Source organism: Haemorhous mexicanus, chromosome 7 (assembly GCF_027477595.1).
Source record: "Haemorhous mexicanus isolate bHaeMex1 chromosome 7, bHaeMex1.pri, whole genome shotgun sequence".
Classification (NCBI taxonomy): Eukaryota; Metazoa; Chordata; class Aves; order Passeriformes; family Fringillidae; genus Haemorhous; species Haemorhous mexicanus.
This window is the reverse complement of record NC_082347.1, coordinates 2945311-2956938: the sequence shown is the minus strand read 5'-3', so window position 1 is coordinate 2956938 and position 11628 is coordinate 2945311.

Genomic DNA, 11628 nt, shown 5'->3' with positions numbered 1-11628 from the left:
TTTATCAGAACTTGCTAGTTGCATCTTACTTAAGTCCAAGTAGCTGGACAAGTAACAGTGTGGGAATCTTAGTTTAAATAGAAAATTCTGTCTCCTGAGGCTACAAAGAACATACCAAAAATGTGATTTAAATGCACTACTCTGCTCAGGAGCTAGGTGGCAAGCAAAAGGAGTCTCCAAATGGAAATGCACGTTCTCCTGTAGTCAGTCTTGCTGGAGTTGGTGGAGCTGCAGGATGATTTATGCACATGGGCTCGTGATCAGGTGCAGGTCACAGCTGTGGTGGCAGCTTTGGCCCTGGCCTCCTGTCCCCACAGCTCAGGATGTTCCCTGGCTTGTTCCCTGGGTTGTTCTGGCTGCAGGGGCTGTGCACCTTCTGAAGCAGCAGTGCTGCTTTCATTCTTCCTGCTGGCTTAGGCAAAGACTGAATCTGGCCCATAATCAGAGAGGCTTGTGGAAAAAAGCCTTCCTTAGGAGTAAAAGTGACCTAAAGAACCAGCTCTTGTTCACCCACCCACATTTAACAAATAGACAGTACAATCATTTCTTTTACTCAAGAGGACTAATAATGAACAAGGCCCATACATTTCAAAGAGACTTGTTATCTAAATTTCCTGACCAAACTGATATCTTTGCTGCTTAAAGCATTTTTTTTTTTTTATAGTTTACTACTACTTTGTCTCTGCTTCTTTTCAGGATAGAAAAATCACCAGAGCTCAGGTGGGAGGCTATGCAGTAATGTGTTTGTAATCAACATGTTAGTTAATCAGCCATGATTTATTAATGATGAATTAATTATACCTGATTGTGCAGTTCTGCTGCCTAAATGGAGCTTTAAAGGAGTTATTTTATTAATCATCATTGTCTAATTGCAGACATTTACAGAAAGATTGCTAATTAAACATGCAACCATATGCAAAACAAGTAAGGCTGCTGAGGGTGGCAAGAAAAAGAGCACTTATTTTCTGAGAAGCAACTTTATTCTCATGAAATATTGTGCAGCTGACCTGGTGATCCTGATTATTCACTAAGATTTATTTTAATGTATTGCACATTACAGTTAGCAGTAAAGGAAATCAGTTGGGACAAATTCTGTCTTTCTATATAAAAAATTAGGCTGTGCAAACTTAAAGTAATATTATTTAGAACTTGTGTGGCCTTGTTTTACATCTTTTTGCAAAGGATTTGTTAAGTGTTTATGGTGCAGAGGATCTGCAAAACTGTTTTGTGCTGCTCTCTTAATTAAGACTGGTGGCATAGAGATGTGTTGAACCAAGAGCAAATTATGTGAAGGGAAATACAATTCCAAAAATTCCTGTGCACTTGAGTGTTATTTATTGTGAGTGTCCAACAGAAGCTTCAGGCCACTGTAAGGCTGGAGTAAATCCATGGCTAGATCCAGCAGCCCAGCCATGAAGATTTAAATGCCCTTTTGCTTATTTTGCTTCTTTGGTGTGTGCCTCTGCAGAGGCACAGCTTCCTCCAGGAGGAAGGAGGCAAAGCAGGAAACTTTAGTGAGCAACAGAAGCCATCCAAATTTATTGCTCTGGAAATGAATGTAGAGGTAAAAGGGATGTAAAGAAAATAGGAATAACTCAATAAGCCATTTAGCAGGTTTGCTTAAAGGAGTCATGGAAATACTTTGCATTTCTTTTGCGTTATTTAGATGAGACTAGACAGAAAACATTCATTAAAAGTTGTTATTAAATTTGGAAAGTTTTACAAGAAGAGGAAATTATAAAGACTTCATGAATGTGCACACAGCAAGAGGTCATAGAAAGGAGCCATGTGTTCCATAAGGGATGGGAAGAGAAATTAGCAACAGATGAGGCAGTTATTTCTGGGAAAGGAAAGATTTCTTTGTCTCAGTATTCATCAGAGTGACAGGGAAACGTGCAGGGAGCAGAGGGAACCTTCCCAGAAATAAAAAAAAAAAAAAAGCCCAAACCTAAATTAAAATAAAGAATGATGCTTGGTCAGGTAAAAATTAAATTAGTTCAATTAAAAACTGAAAAATCTGCCAATTAAGCACGTTTTATTCTCACATCTATTTTTTTTCCCCCCAAGGAGTAAATCTGTCTTGAAATTAATTAAGAGACTTATACAAAACCACAGAACTAGGGATTTTTCTCAATTGCTGAGTCACTGTCCTTTTATTTCCTGAAGTTTACTGCAAACCATAAATAAAAATTTCCAAAGAATAGAAAAGTGGAAGAACAAAACCCAGGATATGACCAGATACTCAATGGTGTGTATGGGTTTTTTCCCCTAAGAAGTTGGTTTTAGACTAAGACATAAAGCAGAATAAGAAAAAAAAAATAACCATTTCTAACTCTGTTGGTTTCTTTGTGTACTTTGCCTTGGGTTTTGCCTCACTGATGGGGAAAGAAGGATATTCCTTGGGTTTTAATGCTGTGATTCATTTAAGGCCAAGGTTTATTCACATTGCAGTGTTCTGTTACTTTTTTGGTGGTACACCCAAACCAGGAAACTGCTTTCCTGTGTGTCATTTTTGTCCTGGTAAGAGTTACAGGTGGGTAAAGTACATTAGGCAAAGCCAAGGAAAGTTCTGCAGATCCTTTGTAGGATTGTGAAGAGGCAGAGGGTGGAAGGAAGGAGCTGAAGGAGGTGTGTGAGGAGCAGGGCTGTAATGCCTCAGTGGAGACTGTGCCATGTGAGCACCTTTCAAACCCTTGCAAAGCCAGTTTGGATGATGTGGGAGTCAGGCTGGGAGATGCTGGGTCTGAGAAGGGATAATGTGGGTTATAGTAGAGCTGGAGCAGGGTGTGAGGTGCAGCAAAGCCAGGAACCTGAGTTTGACTTCAAATATTCTTTACTGACCTTTGCTGTGCTTTGGAGCCAAACCAAAGGGGACTGACCAGAGTGCCCATCCTACCAAGGTGGGAAATTCCAGCTGGAATTCTTTATTTTTCTTCTGTTTCAGAAAGCTTCCTTTCTCCATAATTAGTTATGGCTGTAAACAAAAATAAATTAGAATCTTCATGACTAGAATAATTTCGTTCACCTTTATTTGGGAAGAAATGGCTCATTCCTGAACAATAGAATTCTGTTTGAAGAACAGACTTTTGGGCTTTATTGTGTTTACATGTAGCAGCTTTCTAAAGATGTGTGTGGTTGACTGCCATACTTAACATCCCAGCCTCTTTTCTTAACTGTATTTTTAAGGATTATAGGCATTAAAACTTTCAGAAACCTTTCAGCAGTCAGTTAATAGCAAGAATGAACAAAGTACCCTCTTAACAACAAACTGCAGGCACTTTTTAATAAAGTTACAATTTCAGCAGAAAAGAAATGTAGATTAAAAGGAAACACCTGCTCCTGTAAATTACTATGCTGCAGGTACCAACCCAGGAGACTCTGCAGATGGTTCTGTATTTGCAAACCTGACCTCAGCACCCCTTCATCAATCTCTCACCGATTGATTCTCTCCAGAGCAGAGCACACCATGTCCCAAGGTACCAGAAGACACCTTTGAATTAAATTAGTTCCAGACAGAGTACCAGTTAATTGGTATTTCTGTTGCATTTTGGAAGTTGTTAACAAAGGATTTGATGGTCTTGTCAAGCACTAGCACTGGCTGAAGAACAGTGCAGTTCCAGGAAGAGCTCCAAAGGGAGCTGTGCTTTAGGAGGTGGTCTTTGCTGCATTCCTGCCTGATTGGGAGTGTGGATTAAGTTGTGCTATGCCCTAGGATTTTGAGATGGGCAAAACCAAAGGGGGATCGTGATCCTTTGAACAGTAGAATATGAATTCATTGCTTCTGTTAGGCTTTCCTGCCAGCCAAGGAAAAGCAGGAGATATCTTGAGTTCTTTGTGTTTGTTTCCTCTCCTCAGTTGTTTTCAGGCATCTTGTTCTTTTAATGAGAGCTGACATTGATTATGGCATCTTTTCTTAACTAGGAGAAATTCTCTTACATGGTTCTAACTGGGCCTGTGCAAAGGCCTTGTGCATTTTATTGAAATTTTTTTGCTTTGGAGGAGAAAACATTAACACCCTTTCTGGAAAACAGCCTTGCTGAACAAAGTAGAGACAAGCTGGTGTCCCCTGTCCAGTCATACATACGTGTTCCTGTCTGTCACCCATATTCCTCAACCTAGTGTTTGACTTTGAAAGCACCCCTGATTCTTCAAACTGATAGCACTTTCACCAGAGGCACATGTTTCAGTGAGTCTGAATTACACAAGTATAATCATTACTGTGCTCAGACTTTTTTTTTCCCTAAATTGTAAAGAAAAAAAAAAGTAATACATATCTTTTTGCTTCTCAGTTATATGTGAAAAAGGCTAGCTGCAACAGAGTAGAGCTGCCTTCCTGCATTTTTTGAAGGAATTAAAGTCCATGAATAGTTGATGACATAAACCATGATGTATGCAATTAAATAAGAATGATTGTGTAATTTATTTTGTATAGAGGGAAGGAAACTTGTATAACAGCAGTGGCTGAAAATATTTCTGTAAAAAGTTATCAGAACTCTTAATTTAAAATTTCCACTGTGATAATAATTAAGGTCCACTAAGACCTTAATTCAAGACCACTGAGACTAATAATTTACTTTCCCACTCGTATACTTGATCCTTGTAATTTTTGAGTAAGTTTCAAATTTCAGCAGATAAAGATAACCTTAGTGTAAAGGTTTTTTAAAAAAAGCAAGTAAAACTGGGTTTATGGAAAATATAAAGATTGACCACATGTCCTCCCAGATGAGGGGAATGCTCTGCTTTCCTGAACAAGTCACTTTGTAGTTCACAGCATTATGCACTGTGGTCCTGGACAGCCAAACCTTATGGCTATTTTTGCCTTTGGAGATTACTTGGGGCTGAATATTAAATATACTCAGGTCTTTAGAGGTTCATGGCATTAGCTGCAGAAGGATTACAGAAACACGGGAAGTTAAGCATGAATGGGAAATTAGTATGCAGAACATCAAATTAGAATTCTCATTTTCTTTCATAATGGGATTTTTGTGAGACTTTTCTTCACTTTGCCTTCTAAAACATTGTTGTGGAATATTTATGTGACAATTCTTACATATTTCTAAAAGAAAAGAAACTGAGTCTGCAGCAGTTTATTTTAAAATATAGTCTACCCTTATACACATACAATGTTTAAAATACCACGAGAGTGGATTTTTGATTTACATAACTGAATGCATGAAATCTGAATTATATATATCAAAAGCATTTGATCCATTAATTGAAGAATTTAATTGGTTAGAGATATATTATTCTGCATTTAAATAATTTAACTGATTCTATGTATTCTATATGTATTTTATAGATACATATTTAAATGGAAGTGCCTAGAAGAAGGCACTTAGCTGAGAAAATAGAATTGAAAACATTTTACTAGATCTGTTATTAACTGAGAGAATTCTTCTCTCTCATTTTTAGGAAGCGACACTTGACAGTTCAGATCCTTGAAAATGTTACTGAAAATGCTGTCACTTCTTATTTCTACCTATTTCCTTGGTGGTTATATTTACTTGCTGTTTTTCTTCAGTGCAAAAGTGAAAGCTATGAAAGCTTCCAAAGAAATATGTAGACTGCGTGGCTTTTACCCCAGAAAGGCTCCTCTGGAAACTGATAGGAAGTACATTTATGTAACAGTTTTCCAAATATATGAAGTGAAGGATAATCGACAAAAGTCTCATTTGTGTAACAGCTTTGACCCATTAGGGGCTTTTAAATCATGCATCACTGACTTCAGGGTTGCTGTTGTCAAGCTACTTACAGATCCTAGTTAAATCAGGCATTTCGTATTTTTGCCCTCATTCGCTTTTGTTTACCAGCAGGAGACAAAATATTTAATTAGTTTTGGGGCATTTATAATCTCCTCTGGGCCAGCTCCAGCCACAAAGCTGGACGCCACTCCTGAGTTAATTCCAGCCAGGCTGGCCCCTCCACTACAACATATGGGTAACCTCTGAGCCTTTAGCAAAAGTTGCAACCGAACTGTGAGAGGGGTGGGACCTCCCCGCTGGGAAAATACTGCCACAAAGCAGAAAGGGGCCAGCGTCACCCGGGCAGGTCAAGGCGGCACTCAGACCAAACAGCATCTGGCAAACTGTGCCAAGTAGAAATCAATGAGAAGCAGGGCGCTGGGCAGTGATTTTATGCCTGTTTACACAAGAAAATAACTCCTTCTGAAGTGAAAAATGATTTTATAAAAAGCATCCTTTGGCATCACTGTCTCCATTGTTCCTTCTTGTATTTTTATTAGTCAGTAAACTATGGCACAATCGATACACAGTTCTGTTTTGATCAAGCAACAGTAACTGTAGCATTAATTATGTTTTTGGGAGATGAGGAGTTCTGAGAGTCTTCTTCCTAATTGGCTAGGAACCAGCTGTATAACTGTAATTAATTTCCAAGGTACATTACATTCTCTTCTCCATGTTACAACAATCAGTCAGAGGGCTGGAGAAGAAATAAAACACAGACAGTTCCTAATCTTAGGGACTGTGTGTTCCTGCTGCTGCAAACTGTTGCAGCTCAGTCCCCTTGAAACTTTTCCATGTTTTATTATTGTCACTTTCTATTCCTGCCTGTATCTCATCTTGTGGCCCTTGTTTTTCCCCATTGCCTTTTATCACTTTTCTCTTTTCCCTGAAACTCCAGGTGCTGCTGTATAATATTGTAAGCAGACTGCCATTAAATTCAGTGAGATTACTTGGGGCTGAATATTAAATATACTCAGGTCTTTAGAGGTTCATGGCATTAGACAGTATATTTTATCCCACACAGAGCTTCTTCCTTGTATATTTTTTCTGCTTCTCAAAAAGGAGACAATTCTCTATTGGCTTTTGGTTTTTGTCTACTTGTCAGAAGTATTTCTGTTTCAAACAATTTCAGTGCTCATTTTCATCCTTAAACTGCCTTGGATTGTTCTGCCCATTCATGATTTCTGTGGCTGGAGTGAAGCAGGTTGCAGGTTTCAAATCACAAGTCATGGTGTCCCATGAGTGGATTGCAGCACTCAGTTCCACATCTCCTTGGGTGAAAATCAATGGTTTTGGTGGAAGGAATAAAAAGCTGAATATTCAGAGTGGCTGTCATTGGTCCTGTCCCCTGGACAGTTGGCATGTGAGGGAAAAAACCTCACTAGAAGAGAGATGGACTAACTGTTCATGTCTGGGGAGAGGAATGGTGCTCTCACTTTTTTTTCACAGTTACAAATTATGCAGAAGTTTTAATAAAATAGGATGTAATTCAGTAATAAAATGCTACAATTTTTTATCCTGCTTTTGAAGTACACCAGACTCCTTGTTTGACCAAAATCTGCATGTGCAAGCAGTTTTTTCGTTTGCTTGATTGTAAATAGGATTTTTTCTGATGGGGTATTTGGGAAACTCAGTGGGAGCATGTTCTTACACTCTTCCCCTTTGATACCATGACACACTTTTTATATCTCCCTTTCTCTGCTCCTCTTTTTCCCCTCAAGAGGAAACAGAGAGCTCCATTCCTGTAACAGCTCTCTGGGATTAAGTCAGTTCATTGCCAATACTAAAGTCTGTAGATACAGTATGAACAGGTTTAGTTCCCTGTGTATCAGGTATACAATCCCCAGAGATTAAGAGAAAAAGGGTTATCAGAAAATAAAAAGGGGTTGCTTTGTCCCACCTTGATATTTGATGATCTTCAACAGGGGAGAGTCTTCCAGGGAATTAATTTTGTTCCATGATGAATTTCCATACTGTCTCTCAGCATAGTTACCCATTCAGTTTCTATTTTTAGGACTTCTTGTAGGCTTTCTGCTCAATTCCAAAGAAAAAAATAAATAAAGGCTAACTTATGAATGGTCTTGGTAGTTTTTTTTTTTTAATGTAGAGCAAATGAAATTGAGGGGTTTTTAAAGCAGTGATTGCAATAATGTTTATATATTTCTTGTGCTTCTGATGTCATAGCAAATAGGTAATTTAAGAGTACCTTACTGCAGTGTAAAAAAGATTGTTTTTTCACAAGGTTGGCATAGGGAACTGGCTCAATCTATGACTGCTGTGTTGCCTCTCATGCTGGTGTTTGGGAGGAAGCAGCTCAGCAGCTCCTAGGGACAGGAAAGCCATAACACCACCTGATCCAGGCAAAGGCTGACCTGTCAGCAGGAAAAATGTCATAACAAGTCATTCCTTCTGCTTGAGGCTGTCTGACCATGTCTGTCCATTAAGGAAGAACACAGCTGATTTCCTATTAAAAGGTTTTGGTTCATCCATTCTTTGCAGCAAGCTTGGGATCTTTGGTTTTGTTTCATTTGTAGCAGTGGTGGTGCTGCAGTGTCAAGCAGCCCATTAAATTCAGCTGCATTTAGAAAGTTCTAGAAACAAGAGCACACATCCTAGTTCACACAGGCAGATTGATAAATAGTTGGGCTTTGGCTGCTGCCATGTCTGCAGAACAGTTTGGAACAAACATCTCTGGTTTGAGGCTGAAAGGACCAACTGGAGGTTCTCCTGTTTGGAGGGCAGTGGGCACGAGGGTAAACGTGGAAGTTCCCATCCCTGGAATCTCCAAGATCCCCTTGTATTTTACAGAGGTGACTGTGATGCACAGGTGGGAGGAATGGACAGGGTGATAATTGGATGAGAGACACCTGAAAAAGTTTTTAAAAAGGGAGGGGCCACAAGGGAGAGGAGCACTAAGGTAAGAACCTCAGGACTAAGATGTGAACAACCTCTGGAGAATTGCTCTCTCCACACTCTGCTGCTGAACCCAGGAGTCCTGAGTTTATAATTCCTTCTGCTGGGAGGAAATGTGGTTAAATCAGCTGATGAAGTGTGTCCTGACCATCTATTTCATCTTTCTAGTCCTGAGGTATCTGATCTATGCAAAGATAGTAATAATAATAATAATTTACCACTTCTGCTGCTGATTACCCTGTTAGAGGTTTTACAGAACAGGTTAGGAAAACATCTATCAGAGATCACAGTAATTCCTGTCTGGAATCAGGAGGATAAAGTAGATTCCTTCCCTCATCTGGTTCATGGTGTAGAGCATGTATAGTGCTTTTAATAATTCTCAAGCTATATAGTAATGGAAGGTCTTCCCTGGAAGACTCTTGCCTCATTGAAACTGAATATACAGGAAAATAAAAGGTCCTTAAAGAAACTGAATTGCATCTTAAATAAATGGTTTCTGCCCTTGCCTATGTCAGAATGCCTATGTAATGTTACAAATAATGCTTAACAAATATATTTAACATTTTTTTTTTAATTTGTATTGCCCTGTGCACTGGAGATGGTGCTGATCAAGTGAATTCACAGCTGAAAGATGAGCAGAGAGTCAGTGTTTACCCAGACTGGTTGGCTCAGCTGTGGAACTGCAGCAGCCAAGCTTCCTGCTCTGCTGGAGCAGGGACCAGCATTGTGCCAGGTCACCGTGTGTGCCCTGGTGTGTTGTGTCTGTGGGTTCCCTGGTGAAAAACATCAGGATAGCTTTTGCAAATTGCTGAGCACTGCTGGTGCCCTTGACCTTGACAGATAACTGTATTTTTAAGCACATGCCATGTATATGATACTTGGAAAATTCACTAGCTTTGTCATCCATCAGGGCTTTTCTGCTGCTCTGGTGGTGCAGTGGGTTACCATATCATTCAAGGTGGAAACTCCTTTCATGATCTATTGTGTGTGTGTACAAAGGTACATAATGTAACCAAATTCAATAGATAATGTAGGTGAGAAGCAGTTAAATGTTCAGTACGTGTTCCTGTGGTAATGTGGTAAAAGGACTCCTTTCTCCTTTTTGGTTTTTTTAACCAAAACTGACCTTTGAACTGACTTCCTTAAAAGTATACTTTTAAACAAAGTTATGTTGAAGGGATGTTGTGTGCAGGATCACTGGGGAAAGCTCTGCTTTTTGAGCCTCACCTGAGAGGAGGGAGGTGAGAAGGATAATGTGGAACAGAAGAGAAATGGGTGAATTTCAGTGGTAACTGGAGGGTGGTGTGGCAGGCAGAGCCTGAAGTGCAGCTGGGACAGGTTTGGGCTGCTAGAGAGAAGAGCTCAGCCCTGAGAGACTGAAGAGGAAGGTGAACTGTTCTTTATAGGAAAAGGTGCCCAGTGCCAGGGTGGCAAGCCCCAGGTGAAATGACTGCAAACTCCTCCTGTAGATTGTTATTCCATTTCCAGTGCTAGTTACTGAGTGTCCCTGCAGGATACAGCAGTCCCTAGTGAATTGTTGGTTTTGGATGCTTCTGTAGCTGTGGCAGGGAAAACAACCCAAATAATCAAGGCAGGAAAAGAAGTGATTCTGCACACTGTGGATTTCTAGCCTGTCTTGTGAGCTGAGTCAAATGTTACAAGAAATTGGGCCCTCAAGGATGGCCATATTTTGGTAGTTACCCACCTGCTCTTAATTAGGCAGCATACAGCTTGCCATTCCTTCTGCTTTGCTCAGGGTAAACAGCAGTGGGGACGAGTCTTGAGGCTTTTAGAAAGGATCTACCTGAGAGGAAATAGTTCTGGCTAGAAGGGAGAGGTAAGATTCTTCTTTTGATACATTGCTTGTATATGTTTTTATAAATGCAAGTAGAGAAAGTAGGGAGGAATTAGACTTTAACAAGAAATACTGCTTTCATTTCATTTTAAATTTAGTATCTGGTCCCAGTCAATCCCCAATACAAGTAATCAAAGTAATTAGATTGTTTTCCATAGCAGTACAGGTGAAAGACATTAATCTCTTAGTGGGGGATGCACTAATTGCATCTGAGTTTTTAACTTGGATCCCTAGCAGACCATTTTGAATGGCTTTATGTATGTAGTCATAAATCCTGAAACTACCTAATTTCTTTAATGAATTGAAACTCTCCTTTATTTTCCTAATGTTGGTGGTGACCTGAAGTTGCTAAAATAATCTGGTTTATGACTGAAATAGCATTCTTATCTGTCTTCAGTTTTTCTGCTTTGGTTAATTATACTGGTTTAGAATAAAAATATGAGTCAGGAATAATGCAGTGAGGATTGTGGAGTAGCACTAAATTGGGACCTGCATAGTTAGAGAATCAAAGATTGAATTTTGAGCAACTGGGTAGACATAGAACTTCCTTCTGGTGATTCTGGTGTTTTTCTGGCTTGAGATTATGAGGAGAGAAAAAAAGTAAAAGGGAATTTTTTGAGAAATGGTTGATGTACAAAACCAATACAAGTTAGGATTTAAGAAAAGGTTTTAGCACCACAGCAGTTTATCACATCAGGATATAGTAACAGCTTTAAAAAATGTATAATAAAAATATTGATAATAATTTTAAAAATATTTCAAATAGTAATATATGTGAGGAATTGTTAAAAGTAAAGGGAGGAGAGAATACAGTTACATAAGCACTAACTGAGGCAAGCTGAAATATAGAGGAAATCAAACTGAGTGAAGGGAACCTGTGAAAATTCCAGCTGATACCCTTTCTCTTATTCCCTGAGCAATAAAGGAGGTTATTTTTTAGTTTGAGGTAACATTATTGTAAGGCAAAGCAACGGGGCTGGGCAAATGAGCTAGATTGTGTGAATCAGACCTTGATAGGTTTTGTATTTTGCTTTCATAGAGAAGGAGATTTACAAAATTTTAAGTGATGAAAACCAGGTATTCTGATCAGCCAGCATTTTTTAGCTTTGCCTGTGAGCT